Source organism: Oncorhynchus mykiss, chromosome 2 (genome assembly GCF_013265735.2).
Source record: "Oncorhynchus mykiss isolate Arlee chromosome 2, USDA_OmykA_1.1, whole genome shotgun sequence".
NCBI classification, from domain to species: Eukaryota; Metazoa; Chordata; class Actinopteri; order Salmoniformes; family Salmonidae; genus Oncorhynchus; species Oncorhynchus mykiss.
Window position 1 is genome coordinate 55,726,165 of NC_048566.1, and position 12,029 is coordinate 55,738,193.

A 12,029-nucleotide genomic window follows, 5' to 3' on the forward strand; every position below is an offset into this window, starting at 1 on the left:
CCCTAACCTTAATCCTGAACCTTTAACCCCTAACCTTTAACCCCTAACCCTAATTCTAAACCCCCTACAAATAAGTAGCCTTTTTCCTTGTGGGGGGGGGGGGGGGGGCAGGCAAAATGTATCCAGCTGGTTGAATCTTTGTTTGTTTACTATTCTTGTAGGGACTTCTGGTCCCAACAAGTATCGTTAAACATGTTACACACACACACTTCTATAAACTGGCATCACAAACAGGCAACCAATTGGACACAAACGCTTCAAAAACTCACACGCACCCCGTCGGAGAAGAGGCTAGCAAGTTATTTGCGTTGCGGTCTCATGCCGGGTGTTGTTTTACACCTCCTGTGGCTCACGGAGTGTGTTTGTAAGCCATTAGCGAGAAATGGCAAGGCCCCCTCTGTTAGGCTCCTCTGCAAAGGCTTCTAATTTCCAAACACCAGCCAAGACCTTGTTACAGACTCGACCCCAGAACAGTTTACTAAACTCTCTCTGATAACTTCCCTCTAATTATTTTGTCAGCCTCTTGGGTGGCCATCTCATAAATTTTGTTTTCGGGAGTTGTTTTTTCCTTCTTCTCTCCATCAAATTCCATTCCCTGACATTTCTAGCACTGTGGTAAATAATTGAATCTGGTTGTGACGTTTCCTGACAATGGAGGTTCGTTGACGCGACAGAATGTCATGTTTGAAAATCCCTGGTGGACGTTTTGAGCCGTTTTGATTGGGAGTGGGGTTTGAAACTGTTGCATAATGCATGTGGACTTACATAACCTTTGGGAGCAGGAAACAGCGAAGCTCATACCTCTAAAAATAACGCCTAGATCAATAATGCATTAGGGAAGAAGAGGAGGCTTTTTAAAACACATATTTTTGCTTGGTCACTATTCTCTACTCCCCCGGACCTAGTTGAAACTGTTTAGACACGTGCTGCAAATGCACTGTACATTAAGGGCGTGCGTTCAGGGACACAACACATTAGTCCGTTTAATAGAAATGTGTTGTGTATCACACATTTTTACTTCCTCATAAATTTGTGCTCCCCTCGACCTAGTCGAATCGGTTTAAACACACGTACCTGCCTGCTGACACTCTACTGTACATTAAGGTTGCGTTCAGGGGCACGCAAGGTTACTGAAGGTTCATAACAAAGTTCAAATGTGTAGTATGTAAGCCTAACAGACATAATTCTCTGTCATGTGGAGTATGTTGGACAAGCCTCCAGTAACAGCACAGACCTGTGTCTGACCAGCCACAGCTAACCAGACTTAAACGCCATTCCCCTTCCATAACACTCCTATTATAATAGTTTAGCATAGGGCTGTTACGGTGACCGTATTACCTCCACAACGGCAGTCGCGAGTCTTGACCGCAGTCAAATTCCACGTGACCGTTGAGTCCCGGTAACTGGACTTCTCCAAGACCGTGCTCTGATGGTCCATTAATAGCCTACCGAACATGCTAACTGCCAGTCGCTAATCGCCTGGTACTCGGCGCTCTATTGTCCCTTTAATCACTCTGGCATTAATGCAAATGCATTCGAATATCAAACACTTCATGAGAGCCTTGTCATTCAGAGTTTGATCAGAATAGGATCACCTCATTGCTAGAGCCAATTTCTCGTAGCTATGTGATGCATGGAATGAAATAAGTGTTTTGCAACATTTCTGTAGACTGTGCTATGCAATTGCGTGAGAAAACAGAATGATGGCCTCTATTAAAAAGAGGAGGATCCCATCAGTTTTCTCTAGGCTAACTATGTTTATTTTCTTATCTTTGTTAATATTAAGCACATTGCTTCACTGTACAACCGGCGTATAGCCTACCTGGCTGGCATGAAAATGAACCGCGGGAAAAGCATCCTCCGTTCGCTATTCAAGTGCATAAGGATGACGTCTTTTTTTTCCCCTGCCCGACTTCCGACAGGTGCATGATAATGGCCCATTCGCAATCAAAACTCATTTCACACATATATTATTTAGTATATGTAAAGACTAGATTAAATTGAGAATAGTCTGATGGGGGAGAATATTGTCACTTGTGAATAATGCCCAGCCTAACGCAAGAAACAGAGAGCATTCATTTTTGTTGTTTTGTTCAAATCATAGCCACATGCATCATGTAGCCTAGCCCATAGGCCTATATGTTTTGATAAGGTTTGAATCACAACTAAAGTGGCCAAATAACTGTAAGCGTAGCCTATAGGTGAACGACCACCTTGATTCAGTAGTGTGTGGTGCCAGGACAACAACCTCTCCCTCAATGTGAGCAAGACAAAGGAGCTGATTGTGGACTACAGGAAAAGGTGGGCCGAACAGGCCCCCATTAACATTGACAGGGCTGTAGTGGAGAGGGTCGAGAGTTTAAAGTTCCTTGGTGTGCACATCACCAACAAACTATCATGGTCCAAACACACCAAGACAGTCATGAAGAGGGCACGACAAAACCTTTTCCCCCTCAGGAGATTGAAAAGATTTGGCATGGGTCCCCAGATCCTCAAAAGGTTCTACAGCTGCACCATCGAGAGCATGCTGACCGGTTGCAACTACTCGGCATCTGACCGTAAAGCGCTACAGAGGGTAGTGCGAACGGCCCAGTATATTACTGGGACCAAGCTTCCTGCCTTCCAGGACCTATGTAATTGGCGGTGTCAGAAGAAAGCCCAAAAAATTGTCAGACTCTCCAGTAAGTTGTAGACTGTTTTCTCTGCTACTGCACGGCAAGCGGTACCGGAGTGCAAGTCTAGGACCAAAAGGCTCCTCAAAAGCTTCTACCGCCAAGCCATAAGACTGCTGAACAATTAATAAAATCGCCACCGGACAATTTACATTGACCCCCCTCCCCCTCCCCCTCCCTTTTGTACACTGCTGCTACTACTCACTGTTTATTATTAATGCATAGTCACTTCACCCCCACCTACATGTACAAATTACCTCAACTAACCTATAGCCCCGCACACTGACTCGGTACCGGTGTCCCCTGTACGTAGCCTTGTTATTCTTATTGTTGTTACTTTTTAATTGTTACTTTTTATTTTAGTCTACTTGGTAAATATTTTCTTAACTCTTCTTGAACTGCACTGTTGGTTAAGGGCTTGTAAGTAAGCATTTCACGGTAAGGTCTACTACATCTGTTGTATTCGGCACATGTGGCAAATAAGGTTTGATTTGATGTAGCATCATTTGAAATGGTGTTTTTTACATTGGATAAAAGCAGAGATACAGAGATACAACAAAGTATGTCATACACTGAATGTGAGGAAGGATGGGAAAGGAATTCTGCTTTGAAAGTTTAAACTTTTTGAATGTTTTGGTACTACTACTGGAGAGTTTATAGGATGCCCTCGATGTTGTAGCTGTAGAACCTTTTGAGGATCTGAGGACCCATGCCAAATCTTTTCAGTGTCCCGAGGGGGAATAGGCTTTGTTGTGCCCTCTTCATGACTGTCTTAGTGTGTTTGGATCATGATAGTTTGTTGGTGATGTGGACACCAAGGAACTTGAAGCTCTCAACCTGCTCCATTGCAACCCCATCGATGAGAATGGGGGCGGGCTTTTCCTGTAGTCCACAATCATCTCCTTTGTCTTGATCACGTTGAGGGAGAGGTTGTTGTCCTGGCACCACACGGCCATGTCTCTGACCTTCTCCCTGTAGGCTGTCTCATCGTGGTTGGTGATCTGGCCTACCACTGTTGTGTCTTCGACAAACTTGATGATGGTTTGAAGTCGTGCCTGGCCATGCAGTCATAAGTGAACAGGGAGTACAAGAGGGGACTGAGCACACACCCCTGAGGGGCCCCCGTGTTGAGGATCAGTGTGGCGGATGTGTTGTTACCTACCCGTACCACCTGAGTGCGGCGCAGGATCCAGTTGCAGAGGGAGGTGTTTAGTCCCAGGGTCCTTAGCTTAGTGATGAGCTTTGAGGGCACTACTGTGTTGAACGCTGAGCTGTAGTCAATGAATAGCACTCTCACATAGGTGTTCCTTTTGTCCAGGTGTGAAAGGACAGTTTTGAGTGCAATAGAGATTGCATCTGTGGATCTGTTGGGGCGGTATGCAAATTTGTGGGTCTAGGGTTTCTGGGATAATGGTGTTGATGTTAGCCAAGACCAGCCTTTCAAAGCATTTTATGGCTACAGACGTGAGTGCTACGTGTCGGTAGTCATTTAGGCAGGTTACCTTAGTGTGGTGGTCTGCTTGAAACATGTTGGTTTTACAGACTCAGTCGGGGACAAGTTGAACATTTCAGTGAAGACACTTACCAGTTGGTCAGCGCATGCTCGGAGTACACATCCTGGTATTCCGTCTGGCCCTGCGGCCTTGTGAATGTTGACTTGTTTTAAGGTCTTACTCACATCTGCTTCGGAGAGCATGATCACACAGTCGTCCGGAACAGGTGGTGCTCTCATGCATATTTAATCGATGCACTTATTGATGAAGCCAGTGACTGATGTGGTGTACCATCAGAAGAATGCCTTTAGAAGAATCCCGGAACATATTCCAGTCTGTGCTAGCAAAACAGTCCTGCATCTGCTTCATCTGACCACTTTCTTTTGGTCAAGTCATTGTGCAATCATGTATAAAAAGAGTTTTGACTGGCCACTACTGTATTTCTTGTGCTGCTCTATTTATTGCTCAATTCTTAAAATTAAGCACATTATTCCGCTTTACAACCGGTGGAGCCTACCCGGCGAATTATAATCGTAACCGCGTTCGCTATTCGAGTGCAGGCTACGGATGACATGTTTTTTAGGTGGGCCATTCTAAGTAAAAAAAAATAAAAAATGTCCATACGTAATTAGTAGGCTATATGTAAAGACAATATTACATTGAGAATAGTCTGATGGGTGAGAATATTAACAAGTTGTGAATGAGAGACTGATGAAGTGCGTGTGGCCTGTGCAAGAAACAGAGCAGAGCTCATGCCTTTTTAATGCAACTTTTTTTCAAAATCATCAATAGTTGCATCATGCAGCCTTAGTATTCAAAAGGTATTCAAAAGGCCTAAGGTTTGTATACCAACTAAAGTCGCATGAATTACTCTGATTAAGCATATAGGAGGACCTGTTTCAAATGATTGAATCAAACTCCCTCGGAAATCGTTTTGGGAAAAATATCCTTTCTATTTTATTAATCTATGTTCAGTTGTATTCGTCTTACTATAAAATAATGCCAAAGGAATTATAAGCGAATCTTACCTGCTAAATTAACTAGTGTAGCCCACAGCCATATGGCATAGCCAGATCAGTACCTAACATAAGGACGACTCAGAATATGATACATATGTTTCTATAGACCTGCATAAAATCAATAATGAATTTATTGTGATGGTTTAGGCTATATTAAGTTGATTTATTTTAAATGTAGATGTTCCATGTAACGTCCGCATAGGCTAAGCGCGGAAACACGGAGATGCTAAACATGTTTGTTAATTAACTGTCGATTACCATGAGACTAGCATTTATTTGCATGACAGTTACCGGATGACAAAATTGTAATGACCGCCATAGCCCTAGCTTAGCATGCCTTTCATCACCTTAAGTAGAGAGCGTACTTTCCCTTTGGCCTGTCGAGGCACAATAATCGTCTATCTTGTCAGTTGCTTTTTATGGATCGATGACGTGTCCAAAAACTGATTTGTGTGTCTGGAAACACTTAAAGCTTTGGCTCTGAATCTCCTAAACACCTAAAGCTGTAGTGTTGTAACACAGCAGGGCTTGGAGTGTGGAAAAACCAGAGGAACTTGTCATCTGGCATGCTGACAAACGTTGCACTATTGTTGGCGAGCTAACATTGTTATGCATTAGAGGATGCTAACATGTTACCAAAGATAGTACAGTATGAGGATTCCTAGAAACTGCTTCTCCAATAAAAAATCCCTGATCCCGCTTGTAGGCGATGTTGGCTAGCTAAGCTCATGCAGAGAATTAGTCATCGGGTGTCTTCTCGCGCTGAACTGCGTATGTGCAGGCCCGTCAAATCAAAGTCACTCCTGCGATATAAAGTTGTTTTTGATAAAAAAATTAAATCATGTCAGTTTTTTAAACTTTCGAACCTTTCACGAACCTTTTGCTTCTCCCATTGACTTCCCAAATCCCAGTCTGGCCTGTAGAGTCTGCTTCGCGAAGCGTTGCTGGAAGTATCGCAATGTTGGGCCTCTGTGATGTTACACTGATATTGGCTAGCATTGTAGGCATCTCCTATTCATTCTCCACTTGCAAGGCATGGTTCCATGTAGCCTACTGCTGTCTATCCCAACCGAGTTATACAGTTGGCGCCGGTTTAGAGAAAGCTAGGCTCAGACTAATTCTTTACACATTATACAATCCGGATGGACGTAGGACGTACAAATTATAGATGTGCCTTCAGTAACAGGATTTTCAAAAACAAGTAACCCCCTAAGGCTATGCTTTGTAGCCTTCTAGGGCGTACAGGCGTGATTGCATGGCATCCAATATAGGGCTACACGTTCTACGTCATCTCAGCACCACTTCTTGTGTCCTCCTTAAAGAACAACCTCTCCTCTCTGGGGTAGGGGGCAGTATTTTGACATCCGGATGAAAAGCATGCCCAAAGTAAACTGCCTGTTACTCAGGCCCAGAAGCTAGGATATGCATATAATTGGTAGATTTAGATAGAAAACATTCTCAAACTGCTAAAATGATGTCTGTGAGTATAACATAACTGATAATGCAGGCGAAACCCCAAGGACAAACCATCCCCCAAAAAATTAAAAATCAGCTTACCACTATTTTCAATGGCTAGTACTATAATTTTAAGCCCAGTCCTCCCAAATTGCAGTTCCTAGGGCTTTCACTAGATTTGGAAAGAGTTTCAGGCTGATTTTTGGAAAATGACCGAGAAATTGTAGTTTTTCTAGGTGGCTACCATTTTGGCTGTAGTGTTTCCAAGAGAGTGGAGGAAAGTGCGTTCTTTCTTATTTATCTCCGGTAATGAACATACAATTTAAGACGGAGAATAGCATTGTTTATTTGCGTATTAGGATACCTAAGGTTTGATTGTAAACGTTGTTTGACTTGTTTGTAAAAGTTTATTAGTAACGTTTGGGATTCATTTTGTATGCATTTTGATGGAGGGAAACTGAGTGGATTATTGATTGAAGCGCGCCAGCTAAATTGAGTTTTTATGGATATAAAGAAGGACATTATTGAACAAAAGGACCATTTGTTATGTAACTGCAACCTTTTGGAGTGCCATCAGAAGAAGATCATCAAAGGTAAGGCATTTTTTATATCGCTATTTCTGACATTTGTATTGCACCTGCCTGGTTGAAATAGGATTTTCATGTGTTTGAATGCGGGGTGCTGTCCTCAGATAATTGCATGGTTTGCTTTCGCCATAAAGCCTTTTTGAAATCTGACATGGCGGCTGGATTAACAAGAATTTAAGCTTTATTTTGATGTATAACACATATATTTTCAAGAATGTTAAATATTTGAATTTAGTGTTTTTGAATTTCGCGCTCTGCAATTTCACTGGATGTTGACCAGGTGGGATGCTACCGTCCCACGTACCCTAGAGAGGTTTTAAAGAACATATCCGTTTAGAATGCTGATGACAGTCTATTTGTTCATTTGCCTTTCTAAAGTACGTACTTCAACGTTTGACTGTGGCCAAGTGCAAAGGTAGAAACGCTAAGTGTGCCTTGGTTTTGCTTTGCTAAGCTGGTGCAGTGCAGGGAGCAGGTGTTGGCTGGGCTCCCAGCATTTGGGAGAGAGAGTGGTATTACAATGCATCAGCATCCCTGAGTCAATGATACTGCAGATGGACAGACAGGCATATCTGGCTTGAGAGACGTGTACTGTAAACTGACAGGCAGACAGGTGGCTAGATAGATATTTTTTTATTTTTTTTATTTCACCTTTATTTAACCAGGTAGGCTAGTTGAGAACAAGTTCTCATTTGCAACTGCGACCTGGCCAAGATAAAGCATAGCAGTATGAGCAGACAACACAGTTACAGTGTAGAGTTACACATGGAGTAAACAATTAACAAGTCAATAACACAGTAGAAAACAAAGGGGGAGTCTATATGCAATGTGTGCAAAAGGCATGAGGTAGGCGAATAATTACAATTTTGCAGATTAACACTGGAGTGATAAATGATCAGATGGTCATGTACAGGTAGAGATATTGGTGTGCAAAAGAGCAGAAAAATAAATAAATAAAAACAGTATGGGGATGAGGTAGGTGAAAATGGGTGGGCTATTTACCAATAGACTATGTACAGCTGCAGCGATCGGTTAGCTGCTCAGATAGCTGATGTTTGAAGTTGGTGAGGGAGATAAAAGTCTCCAACTTCAGCGATTTTTGCAATTCGTTCCAGTCACAGGCAGCAGAGTACTGGAACGAAAGGCGGCCAAATGAGGTGTTGGCTTTAGGGATGATCAGTGAGATACACCTGCTGGAGCGCGTGCTACGGAGAGATACCTACATACTTATGGGCAGATTAATATAATATTATTTATATATACAGTGGGGAGAACAAGTGTTTGATACACTGCCGATTTTGCAGGTTTTCCTACTTACAAAGCATGTAGAGTCTGTCTGCAAATTAATTACTTAAATCATACAATGTGATTTTCTGGATTTTTGTTTTAGATTCCGTCTCTCGCAGTTGAAGTGTACCTATGATAAAAATTACAGACCTCTACATGCTTTGTAAGTAGGAAACACTGCTGATAATGCAGGTTATCAAATACTTGTTCTCCCCACTGTATATACAGTGCCTTGCGAAAGTATTTGGCCCCCTTGAACTTTGCGACCTTTTGCCACATTTCAGGCTTCAAACATAAAGATATAAAACTGTATTTTTTTGTGAAGAATCAACAACAAGTGGGACACAATCATGAAGTGGAACGACATTTATTGGATATTTCAAACTTTTTTAACAAATCAAAAACTGAAAAATTGGTGCTATCACAGTGCAGGTGCATTTATACGGAGACTTGATTACACACAGATGGATTGTATTTATCATCATTAGTCATTTAGGTCAACATTGGATCATTCAGAGATCCTCACTGAACTTCTGGAGAGAGTTTGCTGCACTGAAAGTAAAGGGGCTGAATAATTTTGCACGCCCAATTTTTCAGTTTTTGATTTGTTAAACAAGTTTGAAATATCCAATAAATGTCGTTCCACTTCATGATTGTGTCCCACTTGTTGTTGATTCTTCACAAAAAAATACAGTTTTATATCTTTATGTTTGAAGCCTGAAATGTGGCAAAAGGTCGCAAAGTTCAAGGGGGGCGAATACTTTAGCAAGGCACTGTATAAATAATATTATATTAATCTACCCATAAGTATGTACAGTGGGGCAAAAAAGTATTTAGTCAGCCACCAATTGTGCAAGTTCTCCTACTTAAAAAGATGAGAACGGCCTGTAATTTTCATCATAGGTAAAGGGAGGGAGAACTTGCACAATTGGTGGCTGACTAAATACTTTTTTGCCCCACTATATATCACACACACACACACACAGTACCAGACAAAAGTTTGGACACGCCTACTCATTCAAGGGTTTTTCTTTATGAAGACATCAATACTATGAAATAACACATATGGACTCATGTATTAACCAAAAATAAGTGTTAAACAAATCAAAATATATTTTATATTTGAGATTCTTCAAAGTAGCCACCCTTTGCCTTGATGACAGTTTTGCGCACTCTGGCATTCTCTCAACCAGCTTCACTTGGAATGCTTTTCTGGCAGTATTGAAGAAGTTCCAACATATGCTCAGCACTAGTTGGCTGCTTTTTCTTCACTCTGTGGTCCAACTCATCCCAAACCATCTCAATTGGGTTGAGGTCAGGTGATTGTGGAAGCCAGGTCATCTGATGCAGCACTCCATCACTCTCCTACTTGGTCAAATAGCCCTTACACAGCCTGGAGGTGTGTTGGGTCATTGTTCTGTTGAAAAACACATGATAGTCCCACTAAGCTCAAACCAGATGGGATGGCACATCGCTGTGGTAGCCATGCTGGTTAAGTGTGCCTTGAATTCTAAATAAATCACAGACAGTGTCACCAGCAAAGCACTGACACAGACTGACACCACACACACACACTGACAGACGCACACAGACTGATGAACACAAACACAGACTGACAAACACACGCACAGACTGACAAACACACGCACAGACTGACACACGCACAGACTGACACGCACACAAACACTGACACGCACACAAACACTGACTCACACACAAACACACAGACTGACGCAAGCACACAGAATGACGCGCACGCACGTTCGCACGCACACTGACTGACGCAAGCACACACGCACACACGCACGTTCGCACTCACACTGACTGACGCACGCACACGCGCACACAGACTGACACACACACACAGACTGACACACCCACACAGATTGACGCACACACGCACACAGATTTTTTATTTATTTTTTATTTTACCTTTATTTAACCAGGTAGGCTAGTTGAGAACAAGTTCTCATTTGCAACTGCGACCTGGCCAAGATAAAGCATAGCAGTGTGAACAGACAACACAAAGTTACACATGGAGTAAGTAAACAATTAACAAGTCAATAACACAGTAGAAAAAAAGGGGAGGCTATATACATTGTGTGCAAAAGGCATGAGGAGGTAGGCGAATAATTACAATTTTGCAGGTTAATAACACTGGAGTGATAAATGATCAGATGGTCATGTACAGGTAGAGATATTGGTGTGCAAAAGAGCAGAAAAGTAAATAAATAAAAACAGTATGGGGATGAGGTAGGTAACAATGGGTGGGCTATTTACCGATAGACTATGTACAGCTGCAGCGATCGGTTAACTGCTCAGATAGCAGATGTTTGAAGTTGGTGAGGGAGATAAAAGTCTCCAACTTCAGCGATTTTTGCAATTCGTTCCAGTCACAGGCAGCAGAGAACTGGAACGAAAGGCGGCCAAATGAGGTGTTGGCTTTAGGGATGATCAGTGAGATACACCTGCTGGAGCGCGTGCTACGGATGGGTGTTGCCATCGTGACCAGTGAACTGAGATAAGGCGGAGCTTTACCTAGCATGGACTTGTAGATGACCTGGAGCCAGTGGGTCTGGCGACGAATATGTAGCGAGGGCCAGCCGACTAGAGCATACAAGTTGCAGTGGTGGGTGGTATAAGGTGCTTTAGTGACAAAACGGATGGCACTGTGATAAACTGCATCCAGTTTGCTGAGTAGAGTGTTGGAAGCAATTATGTAGATGACATCGCCGAAGTCGAGGATCGGTAGGATAGTCAGTTTTACTAGGGTAAGTTTGGCGGCTTGAGTGAAGGAGGCTTTGTTGCGGAATAGAAAGCCGATTCTTGATTTGATTTTCGATTGGAGATGTTTGATATGAGTCTGGAAGGAGAGTTTGCAGTCTAGCCAGACACCTAGGTACTTATAGATGTCCACATATTCAAGGTCGGAACCATCCAGGGTGGTGATGCAGGTCAGGCGTGCGGGTGCAGGCAGCGAACGGTTGAAAAGCATGCATTTGGTTTTACTAGCGTTTAAGAGCAGTTGGAGGCCACGGAAGGAGTGTTGTATGGCATTGAAGCTCGTTTGGAGGTTAGATAGCACAGTGTCCAAGGACGGGCCGGAAGTATATAGAATGGTGTCGTCTGCGTAGAGGTGGATCAGGGAATCGCCCGCAGCAAGAGCAACAGATTGACGCACACACGCACACAGATTGACGCACACACGCACACAGGTTGACGCACACAGACTGACGCACGCACGCACACACACAGACTGACTGACGCACACACATACACACACACACACACACACACAGACTGACGCACGCACACAGATTGACGCACACAGGTTGACGCACACGCACACAGACTAACGCACACAGGTTCACGCACACACGCACACAGACTGACGCACGCACACACACACAGACTGACTGACGCGCACACACACACACACAGACTGACGCACGCACGCACACACACAGACTGACACACACACACACACAGACTGACGCACGCACGCACACACACACA

At 43.1% G+C, this 12,029-nt stretch overlaps 1 protein-coding gene across 10 annotated transcripts in view; it reads left to right on the top strand.

Annotated features, from left to right (window-relative positions):
- myo9ab (myosin IXAb) overlaps window positions 1-12,029 on the top strand; it is a 226,858-nt gene that overhangs the window by 133,504 nt on the left and 81,325 nt on the right. The window lies entirely within an intron of this gene.